This window comes from Vicugna pacos, chromosome 30 (genome assembly GCF_048564905.1).
Source record: "Vicugna pacos chromosome 30, VicPac4, whole genome shotgun sequence".
Classification (NCBI taxonomy): Eukaryota; Metazoa; Chordata; class Mammalia; order Artiodactyla; family Camelidae; genus Vicugna; species Vicugna pacos.
The window spans coordinates 11,763,097-11,774,641 of NC_133016.1; the positions used below are offsets into that span (position 1 = coordinate 11,763,097).

At 39.5% G+C, this 11,545-nt stretch overlaps 1 pseudogene; it reads right to left on the reverse strand.

Moving 5' to 3' along the window:
• Window positions 1-3,415: 3,415 nt before the first annotated feature.
• LOC102545205 (GTP-binding nuclear protein Ran-like) lies at window positions 3,416-4,218 on the reverse strand (annotated as a pseudogene).
• Window positions 4,219-11,545: the final 7,327 nt, after the last annotated feature.

The following is an 11,545-nucleotide window of genomic DNA, read 5'->3' on the forward strand; positions in this document are numbered from 1 at the left end:
ACAGTCATGTGTATCATTTCAAAATCTGCCATTTTCTAGTCATTTTATTCTGTGAGTGGTTGAAAATCAAACCCATACAATTTGAATTCCTGTGAAATTATAGCACAGTCTTCTGTCCTTCAATAGCAATGCTTAAAGCCACTGCCAGCCCATCATCATTGCACCAATCTGAAGAAATTTGATGTCCTGAATATCCTTTGGTGTATGTAGATATTTGAAACAGCTCTTCTGGCCAAGAATATAGATCATTTGCCAAATAGGGGCAAGATGATAGATAGTATCATGGCAGAGGAGCAGATGTCACAAAAAAATGCTAATGAGGAAAGAAATTTTATGGAGAAAAGCTAGCAGACAGAGTTGGAGGAAAACGGATGGGGTAAGCCTGAAAGTGGCATCCTCATGTTGGCATTTTGTTTTCAGAACAGTTGTTCTAATACAGACTTGTCAGGTATAAAATGTGTTTTACCTTACTATTCAAATTATATTTTATATTCTGGTTCATCATGAAATGGTTCTTTACAGCATCAGTCTCAGTCATGGATCTGAACACTGTTGATTCAGCAACCTTCAGAGAAAGCTGTGTGTACAGTACATTTTGTTTTTTTCCTTTATATTTTATTATATTGATTTATAATGTTACGTTTCATGTTTCACATATAAAACAATATATTTCTACTTTTGTAGTATAGAAGCGTGCTCACCACCAAAAATTTAGTTTCTGTCCATCACAGTTGACCTCCTTCACCCATTTCCCCTCTGGCAACCACTACTCTGTTCTCTGTGTGTTTGTTTTTGTTTAGTTTGGTTTGTTCATTTATGTTGGTTTATTGTTTGTTTGTTATATTCCACATATGGGTGAAATCATATGGTATTTGTCTGTCTCTTGTCTGACTTATTTCACTTAGCACAATAACTATCAAGAGCCACCCATGTTGTTGCAAATGGAAAGATTTCATCATTTTTACAGCTGAGTTAGCATTTCATTCTGTGTGTGTGTGTGTTTGTGTGTGTGTGTGAGTGTGTGTGTGTGTTTGTATCCACATCTTCTTTATCCATTCATCTGTTGTTGGGCCCTTAGGTTGTTTCTGTATCTCGGCTATTGCCGTGATGAACATAGAGATACGTTTATCTTTTCAAATTAGTGTTTTCATATTCTTTGGGGAAATACCCAGAAGTGGAATAGCTGGATCATATGGTAGTTCTAAGTCTTAATTTTTTCAGGAATCTCTATACTGTTTTCATAGTGGCTGTGCCAGTTTACATCTCTCCAACACTGTATGAGGAGTGCCTTTCCCCCACATGATTGCCAGCACACGTTTTTCTTGCCCTTTGATAATAGCCAATCTTCTAGGTGTGAGGTAGTATCTCACTGTGGTTTTAATTTTCATTTCCCTAATATTCAGTGGTGCCAAACATCTTTTCATGTGTCTATTGGCCATCCATCTCTATATCTTCTTTGGAAAATGTCTATTCTGCCCATTTTTAAATTGGGTTGTTTGTTTTGTTGTTGTTGTTGAGTTGTATGAGGTCTTATATATTTTGGATTTTAACCCATTTTTGGATATATTGTTTGCAAATATCTTCTCCCATTCAGGAAGCTGTCTTCATTTTGTTTATGGTTTCCTGCGCTGTACAAAAGTATTCAGTTTGATGTAGTTTCATTTGTTTATTTTTTCTTTTGTTTCTCTGGCCTGAGGCGACATATCTAGAAAGATATTGCTAAGACTGATGTCAAAGAGCATACTGCTTATGTTTTCTTTTAGAAGTTTTATGGGGTCAGGTCTTACATTCAAGTCTTTAATCCATTTTGAGTTAATTTTTGTATATGGTGTAAGTTAGTGGTCTAGTTTCATTTTTTTGTATGTGGCTGTTCAGTTTTCCCAACATCAATGTTAGAGAGACTGGCCTTTCACCATTGTATGTTCTTTGCTGCTTTGTCACAAATTAATTGCCCATGCGTGTGTGAGTTTATTTCTGGGCTCTCTCTTCTGTTCCATTGATGTATATATTTGGTTTTCTGCCAATACCGTACTGTTTTTATTACTATAGCTTTGTGATATAACTTGAAATTAAGGACTGTGATACCTCCAGCTTTGTTTTTGTTTTTGCTGTTTTCTCAGAATTGCTTTGGCTATTAGGGTCTTTTGTAGTACCATATAAATTTTAGAATTTTTTTGTTCTATTTCTGTGAAAAATATCCTCAGGTTTTGATAGGGATTACATTGAATTTGTAAATAATAACTGTAGGTAATATGGACATTTTAACAATGTTAATTATTTCAATCCATGAGCATGAAATAGCTCTCCACTTACTTGTGTCTTCTTTAGTTTCTTTCCAAAATGTCTTAGTTTTCATTGTTATTGGTCTTTCACTTCCTTGGTTAAATTTATCTTTAGGTATTTTGTTCTTTTTTGTTGTGATGAAAATTGGATTTTTTTCTTCATTTCCCTTTCTGCTGACTCATTATTAGCATATAGAAATGCAACAGGTTCTTGTATGTTGATTTTTTATCTTGCAACTTTATTGTGTTCATTATTTCTAAGGTTTTTTTAATGGAGTTTTTATAGTTTTCTATATCTAAAATCCTATCATCCACAATAGTGACAATTTTTAATTCTTTTCAAATAGGATGCATTTTATTTATTTTTCTTGCCTAATTGCTTTGCCTAGGACTTTCAATACTATGTTGAATAGGAGCGGCATAAGTGGGCACTCTTGTCTTGTTTCTGATCTTAAAGGAATGGCTTTCATGTTTTTACCATTGAATATGTTAGCTGAGGGTTTGTTATATATGGCCTCTTTTATGTTGAGGTATGCTCCTGCTATGCCCACTTTTTTAAAAGTTTCTAATCATAAATTAGTGTTGAATGTTGTCAAATGCTTTTTCTTCATCCATTGAGATGATTATATGTGTTTTTAAATACTTTTTAAATTGAAGTATAGTGAGTTTACAATGTTGTCTCAATTTCTGGTGTACAGCACAATGCTTCAGCCGTACATCAATATACATATATTCATTTTCATAGTGTTTTTTATTCTTTATTTTGTTAATGTGGTGTATCATGTTGATTGATTTGTGAATGTTGAACCATCCTTGCATCCCTAGGATAAATCCCTATTGATCGTGGTGTATGAGCCTTTTAGTGTATTATTGTATTTGCTTTGATTCTTTTTTGTTGATTTTTTCTTAGATATTTGAAATACAACTTTATTCTGATTCTAAATGAAAAGGAATGGGAATGACAGTAATAAACAAGATTTCACCACTGAATATTGTGATGTGACTGTAGCAGTCTTATATTTGAAACTCAGGGAGGAAACAACTGCGTTCCAAAACAGCTAAATATGCAGGTCCAAAAAAATGAAGGGTTTTTTTTTAACTGCCACATTCACTCCAAAGCCCACTCATCTCCTTCAGCATCCCAAAGATTAAGCAATGTTCTGCTTAGCTATATAATAAAGTGGCAAACACGCTGCACCACTGACATCACAGGGCAGTTGCCTATAAAACTAGAATTCTGACTCTGGCCTCCAGCTTCACTTTCTCACAGGTTGTCATCTTCATCCGAGAGAGCAGTTGTCTGCTCAACCTCTAGATCGTGCTCATACTGCGCAGCCAGGGCTGGGTCCATGACCACCTTCGGCAGGGCCAGAGCAGGCATGGCGACGAAATCCAAGTTCGGGTCTCCGATCAGTTTTCTAACAAGCCAGAGGAAGGGCTTTTCAAAGTTGTAGTTACTTTTGGCAGAAATGTCATGGTACTGAAGATTCTTCTTTCCATGAAAGACAATTGATTTTGCCTTAACTTTTCTGTCCTTAATATCCACTTTGTTGCCACACAACACAATGGGGATGTTTTCACACACTCGCACCAGGTCTCTATGCCAGTTCGGCACATTCTTATAAGTAACTCTTGATGTTACATCAAACGTTATAATGGCACACTGAGCTTGGATATAATAGCCGTCTCTCAGTCCACCAAATTTCTCCTGACCAGCTGTGTCTCATACGTTGAACTTAATAGGCCCTCTGTTGGTATGGAACACAAGGGGATGGACCTCAACACCCAAGGCAGCTACATACTTCTTCTCAAATTCACCAGTCAGGTGACGTTTCACGAATGTAGTTTTTCCAGTACCACCATCTCCCACCAATATAAGTTTGAACTGAACTTGAGGTTTTCCTTGGGCAGCCATCGTGATGTTACTTCCAGAAGCGTCTCCATGCCCATCGGACTGAGGCTGTTGATATTTTGTTGAGGATTTTGCATCTATGTTCATCAGAGATATTGGCCTGTAATTTTATTTTGTGTGTGTTGTCTTTGGTTTTGGTATAAGGATGATGGTGGCCTTGTAAAACTGAGGAGGTATTCCCTCCTCTTCAATTTTTTGGGAATAGTTTGAGAAGGAGTGGCATTAAATTTTCTTTGAATCTTTGGTAGAATTCACTTGTGGTGACATCTGGTCCTAGACTTTTGGCTTTTTGCGGGGAAATTTTGATTACTGTTTCAATGTCTGAACTGGTGATCAGTCTATTTAGATTTTCTATTCATGATCCAGTCTTGGGAGATTGTATGATTCTTAGAATTTGTCCAGTTCTTTTAGGTTGTCCAATTTGTTGTTGTATAGCTGTTGATAATTGTCTCTTATAAGCCTTTGTATTTCCATGATGTCTGTTGTTGCTTATCACTTTTATATCTGATTTTTATTTATCAGAGCATTCTTTCTTCCTGAATGAGTCTAGCTAAAGGTTTGTCAACTTTGTTTATCCTTTCAAAGAACCAGTTCTTAGTTTCATGATCTTTTCTATAGTCCTTTTAGTCTTCATTTATTTCTGCTCTAATTTTTATTAATTCCTTTCTTCTACTGACTTTGAGCTTCATGTGTTCTCCTTTTTGTAGTTTGTTTAGATAGAAGGTTAGATTGTTTGAGATTTTTCTTGTTTCTTGAAGTAGGCTTGTATTGGCATAAATTTCCATCTTAGTACCACCTTTCCTGTATCCTGTAGATTTATGTCATATTTTCATTTTCATTTGTCTTCAGATAATTTTTTATTTCTCCTTGGATTTCTTCATTGACCCAATAGTTGTTTAGTAGCATGTTGTTCAGTCTCCACATATTTGTCGCTTTTCCAGCTTTCTTCCTGTAGCTGATTTCTAGTTTTGTATCATTGTGATCAGAAAAGATGCTTGATAAGACTTCGATCTTCTTGAGTTTATTGACCTCGTGTCCCAGCATATGGTCTATCCTTGAGAAATTTCCATGTGCACCTGAGAAGAATGTGCATCATGCTGCATTTGGTTGGAATGTCCTGTGCAAATCTGTCAAATCCATCTGATCTAATGTTTCATTTAAGGCTGCTGTTTACTTTTTGGGCTTTGTGTCTGACTGATCTATCCTCTCATGTAAGTAGTGGGTTAAGTAGTTACTATTTTTGTGGTGTTGTCAATTTCTCCCTGTAGGCCTGTTAATAATTGTTTTAATTGTTAACAATAATTATTTTGGTGCTTCGATCTTGGGTATATATATATATACCCTATATATATATATATATTAATTATTATTATGTCTTCTTGCTGAATTGTCCCCTTTATCATTATGTATTGTCCATCTTTGTCTCTTGTTACCATTTTTGACTTGAGGTCTGTTTTGTCTGATGAGTGTGGTGACACTCACTTTTCTGGCTGCCATTTGCCTGGAGTATCATCCCTTCCCTTTAAACCTATGTCTATCTTTAGAGCTGAGGTGAGTCTCTTGGAGGCAGCATATAGTTGGGTCTTCTTGTTTAATCCATCCAGCTATCTATGATTGATACTTTTCAATTCTCTATTAATCATATCACAATGTTTCATGACTTTAAGTTTTGTTTCCGGAGTATTGCCATTTTCTTTCGTGGTAGTGTTACTGTGGTTCTTCATGGTTCTTGATGAGTGGTTCCTCTCTGGGTGCAGCAGAAGCAGCAACAGGTTAAAAATTAGAGGTCTTTCTTTTGTTTTCCAGTAGGTGGTGTTATAGCACAAGTTTTTGGCTTTTTGCTTGAGCTCCCTCTGGTTACATTTGCAGTGGGCACTTTTTACCCTCCAGTTTCTCTGTGAGGAATGTGGCTTCATGGCTTCTTTATCACTTCTTGTGCCTCTAGGTTTCTTGTTGCCATCCTTCTGCCATTGCCACTCTCCTTGCCACCTAGTGCACCAAGGTGGTGGGCTCTTCCCACATGTCTAGGCATTGCAGGTTCTGCTGCTATTGGGGGCAGGGAAGGAGGGCGGAACCAGGGTCCTGTGCGTGCCTCTCCTGTATCTAATACTGTAAGATTCACAGACTCTGCCACTGAGAGTTGGGGGGTGGGCACCAGGATTGTGGGAGCCTCCATGGCTGGAGGGATGGGGTCCAAGGCCCCACTGCTGCTGCTAATTATCCTCAAGTACCCTGAACTTATTGGTGACATATTACCATTGTTTGTTTTCATATTTGTCTCCACATTGGATTGTGAATTCATCAAAGCAGGAATCTCTATCTTTTCAGTCTTGTGTCTCCAGTTATGTGCACTGTGAGGGTGACAGGATGTGCTTGATAAATATTTATTAAATAAATAAATGAATCAACTACTCCTTGGTATATCTCTCTATATGGATGACCTATGGACAGCCTAAATTCTGTTTTTAAACAATTCTTTGTTAAAAATTAGCTCATTATTTCTCCTCTTGACTTGCTTAACTCAGACTTATGCACACATTTATTCAAGTGAGAAAATCATCATAAGTACAGATGATCCTTGACTTAACGGTGGTTTGACCTATGATTTCTCAACTTCACAATGGTGCAAAAGCAATACCCATTCAGTAGAAATCATACTTCAAATTCTGAATTTTGAACTTTTCCCAGGCTAGTGATGTGCAGACGATATTCTCTCATGATGCTGGATTGGGGCAGCTAGTCACAGCTCCCAGTTAGCCACGAGGTCACAAAGGTCAACAGCTGATACTCTTACCACCATTCTGTGCCCAGACAGCCATTCTGCTTTTCACTCTCAGTATAGTATTCAACAAATTATATGAGATAATCAATACTTTATTATAAAATAGGCTTTGTGTTAGATGGTTTTGCCCCACTGTTAGTCTAATGGAAATGTTCTGAGCATATTTAAGTAGATCACACTTAAGGTATGATGCTCCATAGGTTAGGTGTATTCAGTATACTTTTGACTTACAATATTTTTAACTTGCAATGGGTTTATCAGGATGTAACCCCACTGTAAATTGAGGAAGACCTGTATTTCCTTATTTGTCTCATTCATTCTTCAGCTTTTAAAGATCCATTGATTATATTGCGCCCACTCAGATAATCCAGGTTCATCTCCCTATTTTAAAGTCAGCTGATTAGCCACCTTAATTCCATCTGCAACCTTTGCCATGTAATCTAACGTTCTAAGGTTCTGGGGATTAGGACGTGGGCTTCTTTGGCAGCCCCATTATTCTGCCTATTATATGGTGTTTACCTTCATAAACTGGCAAATGCGGAAAGAGCAAGGAGAGTTAGACACAGCAGTGTTTACAGGCCAGTTCTGGAAGTGGTGCCCGTCACTCCTGCTCATGTTCTATTGGCTAGAACTCATCATGTGGCTGCATGTATGTAGTATGCCCAAGAAGAGGAGAAGCAGGTTGGAGGAACAGAGAGCCAATCAGGAAGTGACAGGGCTAGGGTTAATCCTGGGAGTCTGGCTCAGAGTTCCAACCTTTGATCCCAGTGCTATATAAACTTCCACCTTGGCTCCCTTTGCCCCTCTTCCAAATCTTAAATATACAGTTTTCATCTGGTAGATGCCAAGAGACTTACTCGTATCTTCTCCATCTCAAACAAAGAACAATGGGCTATCTTAGGATCAGATGTGGGAGTCTTGTCAAGAACCTCTGATTAAGAAAGCTGTGATTATAGTTAAGCCTTTGAGCTGTACTTGATAACTTATTTTACAAGCTTTCTTTTTTCCTGGCAGGGAGGCAGGAAATTAAATTGTTCATAGACTCGACTCATACAAATGTGGCATTTTAGCTCTCGTGAAGTAGACTAATAATCCAAGCAAAAACTTGAGAGAGAATTAGAAGAAGAGGCTCCGTGGTGGCATGATTTTGTGCTTTTATGTTTTCTTTTAAGAACCTTGCTAGGGATGATCAGCTGAGGCTTCAACAATGACTTCCCTTGTAAGAGTAAAACATAATTTTTAACTCAAGAATAAATGGATGATTCTCACCTTCAGTCAGTGAGAAGACAAAGTCCTGAGTCAGTACAATTGGTGAGCGATGGACTGGGTTTATGAATCCAGTGCACTTCATATGCATACCTGCTGAGCAGAGTGGAGAAAGGGGATATTCTGGCCCTGAGATAGTAGGAATTCTGGTTGAGGTTGAGTGCCCTATGCTGCAGCTGTGCTTGTCTCTGAAGTAACAGCCTTTAAATGGAGCAAGCCATGATCAAAGGGACCCTAGACTTGAGCCCGGAAAGCAGCCTGATGGCAGCCTTCTTCCACCAGACTGTGGAGAGAGGACCACAACTTGCTGGGCCTCATCTTCTCTGGGACACTTTCTTCCTCCCTGGGGAAATGCCTGTAATGGCATCAGCTGCACACTGACGGCTCTGCCAGAGGACACGCCCCTGACTTATGAACAAGCACAGGTTTCCCTTGTGATGAACTTCCCGCTGGTTCTGGTCCTGGATGGCAGAAGCGTCCTCTTCTGCAGCTGCAAAGGTCAGCCAGCGTTGACCTTCACCCAGATTCTTCCATTGTCCAAAAGATCACACACACACACACTGGACTCTGTAGTGGTTTGTAATAAAATTTAGGGCTAAAGTGGGTGATGTAGACACAGAGCAACAGAGCATTGTGCAACAAATAAGTTACAGTTGAATTATAGATGCCCACGTCATGAAGTAATTTGTCCATTTTCCCTGACCATCTCAATAATTAGAGCCTCAGTGTCTGGCCATCCTGCTCGGTTCTTCCTTTTTTTACCCCCTGCTCTCCAGTCCCCTCATGTCTCTCTCTGAAGCTGTTGGAAGAAGCTCCAAATCCTCCTTATTATAGTATATCACAGTTTTACTTGTCTTTATTTCTTTGCCTTCTAGACTTCATTTTCACCTCTCCTTTTCAAACCCCAACCAACCAACCATACATAAAGAGCCATTTATCCTAGCGATAAGTAACACCACTTACATAGTCTTCCTCTGGTTGATTTTGGCTCTGAGTAACACTTTAAATCTCTCCTACCAAGAATTTGGGGTCGAAATTTGTGTTCGTACAAAATGACTAATTTTACATGAATCAGTGAGTTTTGATAATTCTGACCTATATGAGATCAGTTTTAGTAACAAAACATCTTCCCAGTTTTAAAGATGAGAAAGTTAAGAGACATAGAAGTTGTCATCTGTGTAAGATCACAAAGCCACAAGTGGCAGAATCAGACTTTGGTCACGGGTCTTTGGATTTCTGTGCCAGGATGCTTGCTAATACACCAGTTGTCAATGATACACATTAATAAGAAGGCGACATGCAGACATCTCGATTGTAGATTTGTTATAGAGTCTGAGGTGTTTGTTTTAACTAAAGAAATGGGGAATTTTACAGAAAGGTCAGAGAAGAGCCAGACAACTGTGAAACCATTGGATACTGGAATCCATAGAGACTAGAAGATGTGATCAGATTAATAATCGGCTAAGCTATGATTATGCCCCTGACAGCAGCTCCAAGGCACATTTTGTGAAAGGACATATTTGTGTACTGTGACATTAACTTTGAAAGGTTATGGTTGTAGCTGCAAAAAGTTCCAGCTTCCCTTGGTCCATTTGTGGAATCACCCATGAAAATTCAACTAAACTCTCCAAAGGACCTTTTTTTTTCCTTCTTTTTTTTTTTGTCTGAAATATCTTTGGATTTCATAAGTATATTGTATGAAGTAATATTTTTATAGATCTCCTGAAAATGCTCTTTAAAAATTTAATGGTGGGATGAAGATAGTCTATCACTGGGGCATACTAGATTATGAAGTACAAACTGAACACATACATGTTGGGTCGAAATTTACCCACTGTAGTCAGGCAAAAAGTGGTTGCTGTCTACCTGTAACTCATCTCATCTTGCTCAGGAGTCTTCATTTATGCCAAAGTGGGAGTGGGGGTGTCCAGCAGTGGAATCACACATGCCAGTTAAAGGTAACCCAGCTCTTCCACTGAAGACGGTCTCTTTCAGATAAATTCACTATTATTTGAATAAACAGGCCATTCAGAGTTTAGGTCTCTACCAGGTAAGCTTCTTCCCTCTTTTCCCTCCTTCTCAAGATGGCTCCCGGCTCAGGGAGAGCATACGTGTGCTCAGGGCATTGGTGCGAAGCAGCGCAGTACTCCAGGAGCCGTCTTAACCCTCCTTGCCTCTGTGCACAGGCCTCTGCCCTCACTGTTGAGGTGGCTGTGTCCCGTGCTCTGCCCTCAGAGCCTGGGCAGTGCCTGGTGATTGTTCTGGGGGTTTAAACCAGGCCAGTAGCTTTCAGACTCACTTAGGTCTGACCGTGGCCCCCAGGTGATTCTTGGCTTGGTTGGCCTTCCCAGCCACCAGCTAGTGGCTCACATCACCCTGTTGGGAGTTAATTCTCCATGGATCTCTGGCATTTCTGTGCATCTGTGAGATAGGCATTGATACCCCTTTGCGCTGGACTATCATGTCAAGGGTATTTGTATACTGAATGGCCTCAGAAGGTAGAGCTACCATCTCCCAACGGAGCAAAGAGCAGGCACGTTGACTGCTCGTTATGAAAGAGTTAGTCTTCCTACTTGCTCTGTGCTGCCCTGTGAGACTGGGTCTTGGAGAACCAGCACGAGAAGTAATGAAACTCAGGTTACTGCTGCTACCATGACTCATAAACTGTCCTTCAGCTCTGTCCCAGGAGTCTGGGGCATTCTTCCAGGATCTATGAAACAGTGGCTGTCTAGCTTGTTGGCTTGCAGGTAAGGTAAAATCTCTGACTCTTCTTGGTTCTTAACACACCTCTCTCGGAGGAGATTCCTTGGCAAACACACAGCCAGGACCTTTAGCTTTCTTCTGAGTGTAACGTGGGAAGGGGCACGAGGCAAGTTCGTCACCCTTTCTGCACCATCTCAAGTGCCTGCCCTGCCTGGAGATGCCACACCATCATCTCTGTTCTACCGCAAGTAACTTCCCCGAGTTGGCACAGGGCACCCTGTAAATCTCACTTGAAGAAGAGGAGTTTCTGGCTCATTCGTTAATCTTGACTCTTGATTCATCAAAGGAAGTTTTTGTCAGGTAGAAACCCTGTTTTTCCTTTCCACCAAGTCTGTTTTTTCAAGACCGTGACATGACTTTTTGCCTCAGGATGCTATGTTGTAAGTCAGAAGTGCTAAGTGACTCATTTTATGTGCATTATTGTTCAAAAGACTCCAGGTCTCCTCGAGGCTGTGTGTAACCCTGGCTGGCTAGGGAGAGAGAAACATTGATATATTTCAAAATATTATTCCTGTAGCATGTATACCTATTGGCAAAGAT